Source organism: Papaver somniferum, unplaced genomic scaffold (assembly GCF_003573695.1).
Source record: "Papaver somniferum cultivar HN1 unplaced genomic scaffold, ASM357369v1 unplaced-scaffold_21, whole genome shotgun sequence".
NCBI lineage: Eukaryota > Viridiplantae > Streptophyta > Magnoliopsida > Ranunculales > Papaveraceae > Papaver > Papaver somniferum.
The window spans coordinates 13,020,070-13,033,864 of NW_020631041.1; positions in this window are offsets into that span (position 1 = coordinate 13,020,070).

The window sequence follows — 13,795 nt, forward strand, 5'->3', positions numbered from 1 at the left end:
GGAGAAGAATAAGAGGCATGGGTCGACGTATTAGGGCTGTTGTCAGTAGGTTAGGTGAGTCAATTTCACTTTTTGGGTGAAACCATAACTTCACTGATTTTTTTTGGGTAGAACCCTAATTGTGCTTGTAAGTATAAATAGCCTTGTGGGTGTTGTTGTAAAACTTTATGCTGGACTAGCCAGTGTCCAGAACTTTGATGTTCTGTTAATGTTCTACTCTTAATATCCTGTTGATGTTCATGTGTGTTAGTTTCTTTCCCTGTTTTAATTTCCTGTTGATGCTCATGTTTGTTATGTTCCTGTTGATGTGCATGTTTTAATTTCCTGTTTAATTTTAATGTCATGTTAGTTTAAATGCTCAACTGTTGTTTTAATTCACCGTCAAGAAGTGGAATGCTAGGTTAGAGCTTTGAAGCACTGATTTGATTGAGCAATGGGAGAAATTAGTGCTCATAGCAAGCTAATTCTCTTTCCATTCCATTTGTATGCTTAGGATGCATTGTTTTGATTGAGCAATGGGAGAAATTAGTGCTCATAGCAAGCTAATTCCCTTTCCATTCCATTTATATGCCTAGAGCCACTGCCTTGGCCTTGCATTGTCACCACTGATAGCTTCCTATCTCCCCTGCCCTTGGCTTAGGCCTTGGTTCCATTGTTCATTGCTTGTAGTTTCCCTTGCTTTTGTGCTGTCTGTCACCTTCCATTGTTTCCTGTTAACTGCCTTTGTGCCTCATTGCCACTGTTACCTTGGCTTAGTGCCACCATTACTTCACTGCCATCTCTTCTTTTCTCCTTGTGCTGCTGCTGCTTTCTTTTTCTTGCTACTGCTGCTGCAACCCTGTTGCTGCTGCTGTTTTCTCCAGCTTTGCTACTGCAGCTGTCTGCTTTCCTTCCTCTTTGCACTGCTGCTGCTGCTTCCTCTTCAAAGCCTAGCTCAAGCTAAAGGCTCAAGGCCCAGATCATCATTAAGGTCGAAGGCCCAATTCACTGTTACATTGAGCCCAATTAACTGTGAAAGCCCAGCTCAACCCAAGGCTCAAAGCCCAGTTCATTAAGGCCCAGCTACAGTTTAGGTTAAGGCTCAAAGCCCAATTCAGTCACCTATGGGCTTAATCCAAAAGCCTGAACTCAATTAAAGGCCCAATCCAATTCAGGCTTAATCAAAAGCCTAATTCAAAGACCAACTGGCCCAAGCTCAGTTCATTTCATCATTACAAACAAACCCACTAAGCCCAAAGCAAATTTAGAGCCCATTAGCAATTTAGAGCCCAAATAGCTAAACACAACAAAACACTCCCGATCTCTGTGGATCGACCCGTACTTGCACGAGCTACAACCGACGACCGTGCACTTGCGGTATTACTGTAGGCCCGCGTTTTCATTTCGCTTAATTTCACACTCCTCCGGGCCCACCAAGTTTTTGGCGCCGCTGCCGGGGATCATTTTGCATTTAAATATAATATCTTTGAGGCCTACCATTAATGTCTTTGAATCTCCTGATTAAAGATATTAAAGCTCTTACTTTTGGATAGTATTCAGTTTCTTCTACCAATCTTCAATTTTTTATTTAATTTTGATCTTTGTTTTAATTTTAAGGTTTATGAGTTTTGGTTTTAATTTGTTTGTGTTTTGTGTGGTTATAGATGTGGAAGAATTTTTCACGCAGTGCAATCCTGGTGATGATACGTCTTCTCCTTCTACCAATATCTCTACTTACGCCATTTTTTTTTTTTAATTTTGGGTTATTTTCATGTTCTTCGGTTTTTTCTTGATTTTTATGTTGGTATGATTAGTAAATTAGGGTTGATTATTTTTTTGGGGGGGGGGGGGGGGGTATGATTAGTAAATTAGGGTTTTTGTTTTCTTAATTTTTGATGTCCTGATTTGACCGAATTAGAGGATTTGATGTGATTTGATTAAGAATTCTTAGTGTTTGAAGAGGGTTTTAGTTTGGCGTTTCAAAATGAGTATGACTGTGTGTTGTGTTAGATTGAGATAATGGGTTTTAGTACTCAAGAATGACCTTTGCATATGATTTTTGTAGTTAAATTCTGAGATTGTTGCTCAAATGGAGTTGTAGTAGTCAAATTCTGGGGTTGATGCTCAAATTGAGTTTGTAAATTGGTTGTGTTAAGCCTTGGTTTGGAATTGTTGGAAATGCATCATTGGTGGAAATTTTATTTTAGCTTAGGGATGATAGTGAAAGATGATTTATGTCCCTTCTTCTTAAATATTGCTCTATTTAAGTGTTGTATGCATGGAAAACAAACTAATCTGCCTAAATTTATGACCTATCCGGTGTATGGTTCAGCAACATGTGGATCCAAACCAGTGGCATGCTGCAATATGTATAGATACAATGGAGGTTATAAATCCTATGGATGTGTTTTGGCTTCTCAAGATCCTAACATGTATTCTTACCGAGGCTATGGCAGTCCCAGATAATCAACATCACCAACAGCGGGTATGATCTCGTTTTTGCTCTCATTTTTCTGATTTTAAGTTTCAACATTTAATTTATCATGTAAACTATAACCAACTAACAACTCTCTAACTTAATTTTCTTTTTGCTTCTTCCAGTGATCTGATTAGATAGCCAGAATCAGTTGATTGGTTCTCAGAAAGTTGCATCTTCAAATTACCTTCAGATAATGTTGTTTCAGTGTTGCAGAGGGAAAAAACCTTGTGTTGCCGGTTATGTCTGCCATGGGAGAGGAGCAGATCTGTGATGTTAAGGAAATTTATGGATCCAAATAGAAGATGAATTTTAGACTATATTACTGCAGTCTATGTTTGTTACTTCATATGGAGAGAAGATGTGAGCTTAAGTTAATGAGTGACCATTATTACTTCTATCTTATGGTTTTAGGCAGACAAGATCATAGTTTTTCATAGGATGTTTTCTGTCTTTTATCTTAATTAGATAATTTTATTTTTGGTGGGTTTGGTTTACTTTAGACATACAACAGATACTCAATCTCTTATAATTGTGCATTATGATTTGGTTCGCAGGCTAAACGATGACTTGTACTCCCCAAGCAATGGATGTGAGGAAAGATAATGTTCTTATTACTCCTACAAAGGCTACTAGCACTGGAGGGGTATGAATAACTATCCCATGAGATCTTGTCATCTTTAGTTTCGAGTAATTTCAATTCTTTTTTATCTTGTCTATTGCAGAGTTTTTTGCTGCATCAGAAATATACATACTAATGCGCCCAATGTTTGCCACTAATGTTTAAACAAGACAGTCATTCGATTTTGATAAATCTTAGAGAGGCCTTCATACAAATTGCTTTTAGAGCACCTACGTTTTTATTTAACGCACATCTGAAGGAGCTCGATTTTACTGGGAACTTGCTTTCGGGATGGAAAGTAAGCTTGATTTTTGTTTGTCATAATCATATTTAATTGGTTGGTGGATTCTCAAACTTATTCTTATCAAACTGTATCTCCATGCCTAAACTATGTTTTTTCCACTCTAGTCGGCATCCTCCAACTATTTTCTATACTGATGACTTGTGATTTTTCATGTGATGGACATCAGGCTTTCGGATTATCCAATCACGGGAACAAGCAAAGGTGGTATTCCTAGATTTATGTTGATTGCACGTTTGGAAAAAAATTGAAATCCTTAGTGGGAGTGAGGTAGACTTTTTAACAGATTTTCTTTATTATGTTAGTGCAGCCTTTCATCTTAAATGCTGGTGCGCAATATAGGTTTTAACGTTTCTTTGTGAACTGGAATAAGATTTATTGACTTTTTTTTTTGTTTGAAGTTACTGGTGTCCTGCTTTACCAAGGCTGCTATACATGAATATTACTTCACAAGTACGTCTTTTTATCTATTCCCATAAATGCGATTCAGTTTGCTGTGAACTAACGGGATCAACCAATGTATTTTTTGATGTCTGAATCGTATATTAGTTGTGCGTATGGACGAGCTATTTTTCCATGGGTTTATTTTCCTCTACTGTGTATATGTTTGAGCACTTAAATGAATCCAATGGTTATGCTTTATGTATACTCATAATGTGTAGTTGTTAACTAATTAGATCCAATTAGGCTTCTCCAATTATATAATAGATATGTGACGGTGTTAGTTAAACCTTGATGTATGTTTCTCTATGGTTGGTGTACTTTAGGCTACGATGGAATGCCTGCAGAACTCGAGTTGTACTGATTTTATCGTTTTCTTTTAATGGTGGGACTTAGTATATATCTATCGGGAAGTTACGAGATAAGATATGAACATTTAACCTCATTTTGAGTTATAGAATTGCACTTAGTGCTTTCAGCCATTAATTGTTATCAAAATTCATAGGTGGTCTTGATCATCCAAGAATTGTGTAGGATAGTTAACGTTGCCCAAATCTCCTGTTTTGAACCAATAACCTGATCTTATCCTTATATATGGTAATGAATGAAAATTTGGGTTTACTGAGGGAAGCTCCTAATCATGTTGAAAAGAGCTGTTAGTTGTCTAAAGAGACCCCTACCTTGCTCTTAGTTCAGTACAAGGGACTTGCTATTACAATTTATCTATCTCATATATTGCTGCTGCGGCTTGCTTGTCTTCGTAAAACTCGATGAATGTATTGGAAGATCTTACTTCCTGTTAAAGGGTTACAGTGTTTAAAATTGTTGAGTTCTTTTGGTTATTCATCTTGGGGCCTCTCTGCAATTTTGCTGATGGATTTTTCTGTGTAGGTACGCCATTATCAAGTAGGAATAAGTTCTTCATCATCATCGGAGTTTATAATTTTGTTGTTTAATCAATAGTTTTTTAGTTCATCGTTTTGTAATCGAATCCTAGAACTACAGATTACACTGGTCAGAACTACAGATTTTGATCCTTTGTGTAATTTGAAACCAATGAATCAAGGAATGTTAAATTAAATGATTATTTGTGTGCAAGTTTAATTTGTTTCTCATTTTTATTTGATTTGAAATTAGTTTTCATTTGATTCTCATTTGAGTTTCATTTGATTCTCATTTGAGTTTCATTTTCTTTTAATTTCAGATTCAGACAGATTCAGTCAGGCCAGACAGCCAATCTGAATCTATTTTTTTTTATTTTAAGATTTATATCTATGATTGATTGCAGACAGTCATAAAGTTTTGACCGTTATAATCGATCGTTGATACAAGATTTTCAACGACCCCCAGAGACACGTCATAGTTCAAAAAGACGCTCAAACAACGACCCTTTCTTCGACCGACAAAGCAAGTCATAGATACGAGTTAAATGAATTGCTTCATCGGTCGCGAAACGGCTGATTTCCACTAGTGCAACAAGGTTAACAATTCGATTATTCATATCCTTGGATTTACTACAAAGGGCTATCCATAGTGCAATACAAAACAGAGGTTTCCGGCTGAAAAGCCCCAGAAAGACAAATGCTACAAACCTTTGCAAGTATAAGAAACAAGGAAAAGACGGTAATTAATTCCTTTGCTATGAGTTTGTTACATCAACATACATTTCCAGTGTAATGGAAAGCTACAATTTTAAATGTTGTCCTCTCTGGCTTTCTTGTCAACCTCCGCACATAGAAGAGCTTCATGGTAGTTTGGAGTGTATGATCTGACCAATTTTCTTTTAGAATGCGTTTCAACTCCAGATGACCTAATCTTATTGCATAAAATAATGGTCATCTGATGCTGAAACTGTTGTTTGTTTTGGGTGATTAAAAGATATGTTTAGATTGATTTTTGTTAATGGAGAAGTGGGAACTTGATAAGTTCTTCTTACTCTAAGATTTCATTTACCTTGAAGATGATAATTATTTTCTTCACTTGGTCAAATATAAGACCCAAGCAAAGAGTTACATGTGGACTGCTCTTGTCCATACAACTTTTATTACAAACAGACGCATTGTGTCATGACCTGAACAGATACATTGTCATGACATTACAGGACCATTACATTAACTCTCAACAATCTCCTCCTTAATGTGATGTTCTTCTACTCCTAGTAGTTCACAGAAATGTTGAAATTTACCTTTGGGAAGTGCCTTGGTGAATATGTCCGCCAATTGGTCTTTCGTCTTGCAATACTTGAGTTCTATCTCACCATCTTCAACCGCTTCTCGAATGAAATGGTACTTGATTTTAATGTGCCTTGCTCTACAATGCTCCATCGAATTCTTGGACATAGTTATTGCTGATTTGTTGTCACAAAAGATTACAGTACTTTCTTCTTGCTTCTCTTGAATGTCTTCCATGATTCTTTTTAGCCATACAACATGAGATGTAGCTATTGATGCCTAAATGTACTCCGCTTCCGCCATGGATTGAGCTACGGTTTCTTTCTTCTTGGACGCCCATGTGAATATACCCGAATCAAGAGAAAAGGCATACCCCGATGTACTTTTCATGTCATCAATACATCCTCCCAAGTCGCTATCACAACAACCAACTAATTTGACATCCAAATTTATTAAATACATGATTCAAATATTCATTGTTCCTTGTATGTACCTTAACTACCTCTTTTCCGCGCCAAGATGTAAATGACTAGGTGAACTCATGAACCTAGAAAGCATACTTGAAGCAAACATAATGTCGGGTATTGTATGTGTAAGATACAACAAGTTTTCAATAAGACCTCTATAAAAAGTCTCATCAACTTTTCTACCTCCATCATATTTCTTGAGTTTCTCATTCACTACAAGTGGTGTAGATGTGGGTTTACAACCAAGCATACCAAATTTCTTCAACACCTTTTCGGCATACTTGCTTTGAGAAATGAACACTCCATCTTCACTTTGATGAACTGATATACCAAGGAAGTACTTGAGCAAACCCATGTCACTCATCTCATATTTCATCATCATTTCTCTCTTGAATTGTTCAATCATATGAACATCATTACCCGTAAAGATAAGATCATCAACATACAAGTCAACGATGAGAATAGATGTACCTTTTGTTTTCACATATAGTGTAGGCTCACTCTTGCTTTTGTTGAAGTTTTTCCTTTTTAAGTATCCATCTGTCTCACTATACCAATCTCTTGGTGCTTGCTTGAGGCCATACAAATCTTTATTCAACTTGTATACTTTTTCCTCTTCTCCTTCCACCACAAAACCTTGTGGTTGTCCTACATAGACCTCTTCATGGAGTTCTCCATTCAAAATTGTCGATTTGACATCAAGTTGATAAAGTAACCAACCTTTTTGGGAAGCCATAACAATCACGACTCTAATGGTGTCAAGACGAGCAACCAGTGCAAAAGTCTAATTGTAGTCGATGCCGGGTTGTTGTGAGTATCCTTTTTCCACCAACCTTTCTTTGTGCCTTTGAACCGATCCATCCGCATTGTACTTGACTTGTAGATCCATTTCACACCAATAACTTCTTTGTCACTTGGCCTTGCTACCTTCTCCCATGTATCGTTCTCGTCGATGACAAAAACTTCTTCTTCCATAGCTTTTATCCAAACCGGTTCTTTTGATGCTTCTTCAAAATTTTCCGGTTCCACCGTACAAAAGTTACATCTTTCATAAACTTCACTCAACCTTCGCATCTTTTTTGATGCCGACATTGATGATGTTGATGCACTAGTACTTGGAGACATACTTGGAGATGCTCCTTGTCTTGTATTTGGAGGTGTTTGAGGTAGTTCTTCCTCATTTTATTCACCTTCTTCAACTTCATTTGTTGCTGAATTTTCTTGTTCTTCATCAATAATAATGGTTCTCTTCTCAATTTTAACTTCTTCCCAATTCCATGAAGCTCCTTCATCAAACAAGACATTACGGCTTGTGATCATTGTGTTGCTCTTCAAACTATACAACCTATAACCTTTTGATTGGAGGCTATAGCCAATGAATATACACTTCTCACTTGATTCATCAAGCTTTGTTCTCTTCACCTTTGGAATTTGAGAATAACACACAACCAAAAACTTTGAGATTCCTTACGGATGGTTTTCTTGCACCTCATGCTTCAATTGGAGTTTTATCCCATACGGCTTTTGTTGGAAACCTATTCATCAAGTAGACGGCGGTGTTGAAGGCTTCAGACCAAAACACTTTAGGCATACCCTTCTCATGAAGCATGGACTTCGCCATCTCCATAATGGTTTCGTTCTTTCTCTCAGAAACACTATTTTGTTGAGGAGTATAACCCACGGTTAGTTGCCTTTCTAAGCCTTCATCTTCACAAAATTTATCAAACTCTTTATTGTTGTATTCTTTGCCTCTATCACTTCTCAAAACTTTGATGTAGTGACCACTTTGCTTTTCAACAAGGCTCTTGAACTTCTTGAAGATGCTAAAAACTTCGGCTTTTTTGCCTCATGAAGTCCTTGCACCATGCTTTGTGCCTTTGAACAGATCCATCCGCATTGTACTTGACTTGTAGATCCATTTCACACCAATAACTTTTTTGTCACTTGGACTTGCTACCTTCTCCCATGTATCGTTCTCGTCGATGACAAAAACTTCTTCTTCCATAGCTTTTATCCAAACCGGTTCTTTTGATGCTTCTTCAAAATTTTCCGGTTCCACCGTACAAAAGTTACATCTTTCATAAACTTCACTCAACCTTCGCATCTTCTTTTATGCCGACATTGATGATGTTGATGCACTAGTACTTGGAGACATACTTGGAGATGCTCCTTGTCTTGTATTTGGAGGTGTTTGAGGTAGTTCTTCCTCATTTTATTCACCTTCTTCAACTTCATTTGTTGCTGAATTTTCTTGTTCTTCATCAATAATAATGGTTCTCTTGTCAATTTTACCTTCTTCCCAATTCGGTGAAGCTCCTTCATCAAACAAGACATCACGGCTTGTGATCATTGTGTTGCTCTTCAAGCTATACAACCTATAACCTTTTTATTGGAGGCTATAGGCAATGAATATACACTTCTCACTTGATTCATCAAGCTTTGTTCTCTTCACCTTTGGAATTTGAGAATAACACACAACCAAAAACTTTGAGATGCCTTACGGATGGTTTTCTTCCACCCCATGCTTCAATTGGAGTTTTATCCCATACGGATTTTGTTGGACACCTATTCATCAAGTAGACGGTGGTGTTGACGGCTTCGGCCCAAAACACTTTAGGCATACCCTTCTCATGAAGCATGGACTTCGCCATCTCCATAATGGTTTGGTTCTTTCTCTCAGAAACATTATTTTGTTGAGGAGTATAACCCACGGTTAGTTGCCTTTCTAAGCCTTCATCTACACAAAATTTATCAAACTCTTTGTTGTTGTATTCTTTGCCTCTATCACTTCTCAAAACTTTGATGTAGTGACCACTTTGCTTTTCAACATGGCTCTTGAACTTCTTGAAGATGCTAAAAACTTCAGATTTTTTGCCTCATGAAGTACACCCAAGTCATACGACTAAAATCATCAATGAATAAGATAAAGTATCTATTACCTCCATGAGTTGGTGTCTTCATTGGTCCACACACATCGGCATGTACCAAACCAATAAGTTCTTTTGCTTTCCATGCTACACCTTTTGGGAATGGTTGGCCATGTTGTTTCCCAAGCGCACAACCTTCACATACTCCATCCTTGTGCTTGATATGTTGTGGAAGTCCTTGCACCATGTTTTTGTTGGAAAGCACCTTGAGTTAAAAACTTCTTGCAATGATGACATTGAGGTTTCCATTTTTTCCAACAATTATTCTCCAAATGACCATTCTTCTTGCAAAAATTGCATTTTGGTACTTGTTGAGAATCACCCTTTTAGTAGTTGTTGGAGCTTGCTCCTCCTTTCTTCCATTTTCCCTTTCCTTTGAAGTTAGATGAAGCATCACCCTTGTACTCATTTTTCTTCTTTGAGTTCAAGTTCTTTTTTTTTTATTGAAAATTTGAAATGCACTTTCAATCGATTTCGGCGTGTCGAGACACCCTTTCTTCATAGACTTTCAATTGATCTCATAACTCTTGCGATTCCAATGTAGAAAGATCTTTTGTTGCTTCCAAGACCTCCAGAATGGGTTCAAAATTTTCCGGTAAGCAATTTAAAATCTTCTCACAAATTCTTTTTTTTTCTAGATTTGATTTTTTTTTTTGGTTGCTGATTTTTTGATTGATTGGGTATTGATTGAATTTTTTCCTACTACCAGATACATTGTCATGACAGAAACACATCGTAAAAAAAAATTGGGGTCAAAAGAGCATCAACTGTGATAATTCAACGCAACGATGCTCTTGCATGCTTATTGAGTTGTTTTTCCATAACAGAGCATTCATGATATATAACAGAGATCTGCATAACTAAATCGATCCACTGGTTAACTAATGAACCCTAAAAATAGATCTCATAAGAGTTTGCACATGCAGAAACAAAAATATTAACTAATTGGGATCATCGTTGTGATTCAGTTAAGAGCCTATGAGGGCGCGCAGGCTCTCCTCGATCCAATGGTTTAGATAATTTCAGTTCTAGTTACAAGTGCAAGCTCACCTTGACACAGTGCTTCCAATAACGCTTCGTCGTGGTTTTCGTTGGTTGTAAAGAAATCCACCGAACAGGTTCCAGAAGCACTCGGGCAAAGGGAGTTTGCACATGTTAACAACGTTGCAAAGCTTTAGTCTGAATTGAGCTGCTAAGAAGTGCGTAAATGCTGCTTGCACATAAACCGCATAACTACATCCATCGCAGTTCCTAGCCTATGGGAGAGCGCAGGATTCCTCGGATCCAGTGCTTCTAGTGGCTGTTTCGTCGTCGTTTTCTCTAGTTGTTGCAAAAATCCAACAACCAAAACTGGAAAAAACAACCCACCAAACAGTTCTAGAACCACTGGATCCACGGAGCTTGCGCTTGTTCACGATGATGTAAAGAAGCATAACTAATTGAGACCATTGTCGTGATTCAGTTCCGAGCCTACGAGCGAGCGCAGGCTCTCCTTGATCCACTGGTTTTAGTAACGTCTCATCGTGATTCTCTTTTAGAAATCAACCGAATAATACTACTAAGACCAATGGATCAAAGAGTAGCTTGGCGCTTGTTCATAAGGATGAATCTACCAAAAGAATGAATCCTAAAAATCTATGACATAAGGATTTGCTCATACAACAAAATAAAAATTCAAGAAAAATAAAATATGCTTTTGAGAAATTAAATTCAAGAAAAAATAAATAACTAGCGGATGGTAACATTGAAAATTACCGCCGCAGGTTTAACTCACAATAAAAGATTGAATGATAAGAAGTTGCAAATCCAAAATATATATATATAGACAATCAAATCTCTAACCCTAATTCCTTCCTCTAGTGGGGATGTACTACGGGCCAGGCCCGTCTTCCCATGTAGTTTGTTTAGTTGGATAGGTCAGGCGGGCCTGGTCATTAAGTATCTATGAAATATTTTCGAGACGAAGAACAGGGGTCGCCCATAGTGCATACCAAGTAAACAATAATGTGTGCTAGGAGGAGAATCAACCGTGCCTACCTTAGCATGACAACTTCCGGGTGGAGGCGATGGAGATAATACATTTTTGCAGCAACATTGACACCTTGCACTTAGTTTGTTTAGTTCAAGGTCTAGCTGCGCACCAATTTTGGCAATAAGACAAGTTAATGGCATCTATACTTACTGCCACTGGACATGATTGCAAAGTTAATAAGAAGAAAACTTAGTCGCCAATTTATTTATTTATTTTTTTTATTTTGACACTTTCCGCCGGGTTTAAGGAAAACTCAAAACCTTATAAACTAAACAAAAAAATTGAACAAAAAAACAAACAAAAACAAAGAGCAAAACCGCAACTATTTCCTATAGTATACCCTGCGGCTACTATCCTCCTCTAAAAACTTCCTCACATCACCGTCAAAACTATTAGTACTAATGATTACAAAACTTTCCGAGGGGTGCTTTTTAGCAAGCCAATTAGCAGCCCTATTAGTCTCACGATACACATGAGTACATCTGATGAAATCAAAATCCCCTTTGAGGTGACAGATTCTTCTCCAAATATTTAGCACACTCCAAGCAGCAGTACTAGCTCCAGATAAGAGGTTATAAACATTCATTGAATCAGTACACACATGAAGTCTTCTGCATTGAAACTGTTTAGCTAATTTCAAGCCAACTTCAACTCCCTGTAATTCATGAGCAGTTATGGTAGCAGGGGAAGCTCCACCACAAACAGCTGCAATGGTTTTACCATGATGATCTCTAATAATAGCTCCACTCCCCCCCTGAGTTTTCACCCCTGGACCCATCAACATTTACCATAACTTCATCCCCATCAGGGAAAAACCAGGAGCAAGGTATAACTCTAATCTGTTTGTAGACACAATCAATTCCATATCTCTCCATAAAACTTCTAGTTTGAGGTCTCTCAAAATCAAAAATCTTTGAAGCAAGACATTTAAGCCTTACATCTAGAACAATCATGTAACTGACCCTCTTAGAACTTTTCCTCTCAGAGGTAAAATTTTTGTTGTTGCGTTCCATCCAAATATGATAAATAAAGCTATTAAAACAGAGCTTCTTAATAATGGAAACTGCTCCCTTACCTGAAAAATTCACCAGACACCATTCCAATTCAGCTTCCCAGGACTCAGCAGGTTCTCTAATTACTCTCATTTTTAACAGCAAGCCTCTCCAGATGCAGTTGGAGAAGGGATAATTGAGAAATAGATGATCTTCATCCTCTGTACCAGCATCACAGAATACACAGTTAGCCTGCTCAATAAGACCCCAGCTCTTTAGCTTAGCTCTAGTTTTTAGTCTTCTGTGACATGCAATCCAACAGACAAATGAATGTCTTGGAATGTGATATTTGAACCATACAATCTTAGTCCACTCAACATCCACCACAGTACCTCAGAGAGAAATATAAGTAAATTTCAAAGAGAAGTCTCCATAAGTACTAGCTTTCCAAATGATTTTATCAGAATCTCTGACATCATACTCCACCACCTGAAGCTGAGAAGAAGAATTGCAGCTAGTAGAATGGGAGCACTCATGAACAAAGAATTGACCAGCCATCATAAAATCCGCAACCCTCAGATCATTAGAAGGACATATATTCCTTAGACACTCCTCATCCAACCAATCTTTAAGCCTTCCTTTTGGATGCCAAAAACCAGTACGGAAATTTGTATTGGCACCATTTCCTAAACAAGTTCCCATAAACTGTTTTGCTTTATCTCTACACTCAAGGATCCTTCTCCAACTCCATGAACAATCTTGAGGAGTAGTTAAATCCCAAAAATCCTTATTCTTGATGAGATTTTCTCTAATCCATAAAGTCCATGAAAAAGCGGGGGTATAACAACCACACCCAATATTAGCAATCTGTGTGGAAAAACTCCAATATACTTTTATGAGAATCAACTAGACAGTTAGACTCAATCAATGAAAAGTATATCAAAGAATTTGTATCTCAATCTCTCGATTTGATCTTTACTCAAGCAAATAGAAATCTACGAGTCTTTATCAAAGAGAGATAAGTTGGATGGTACCAAAGACCAATATCCAAGTGTCAATCAATTTAAATTAACAACCAAAAAGGTCGGATATTTTAATTGATTGAACAGCGCACAACCTGTGATATTTCAACTATATAAACAAATATAATGCGGAAAAGAAATAACATAAACACCAGAATTTTGTTAACGAGGAAATCGCAAATGCATAAAAACCCCGGGACCTAGTCCAGATTGAACATACACTGTATTAATCCGCTACAGACACTAGCCTACTACAAATTAACTTCGGTCTGGACTGTAGTTGAACCCCAATCTCAGACTGATCCAAGGTACATTTATGCTCCTATGCCTCTGATCCCAGCAGGATACTGCGCAATTGATTCCCT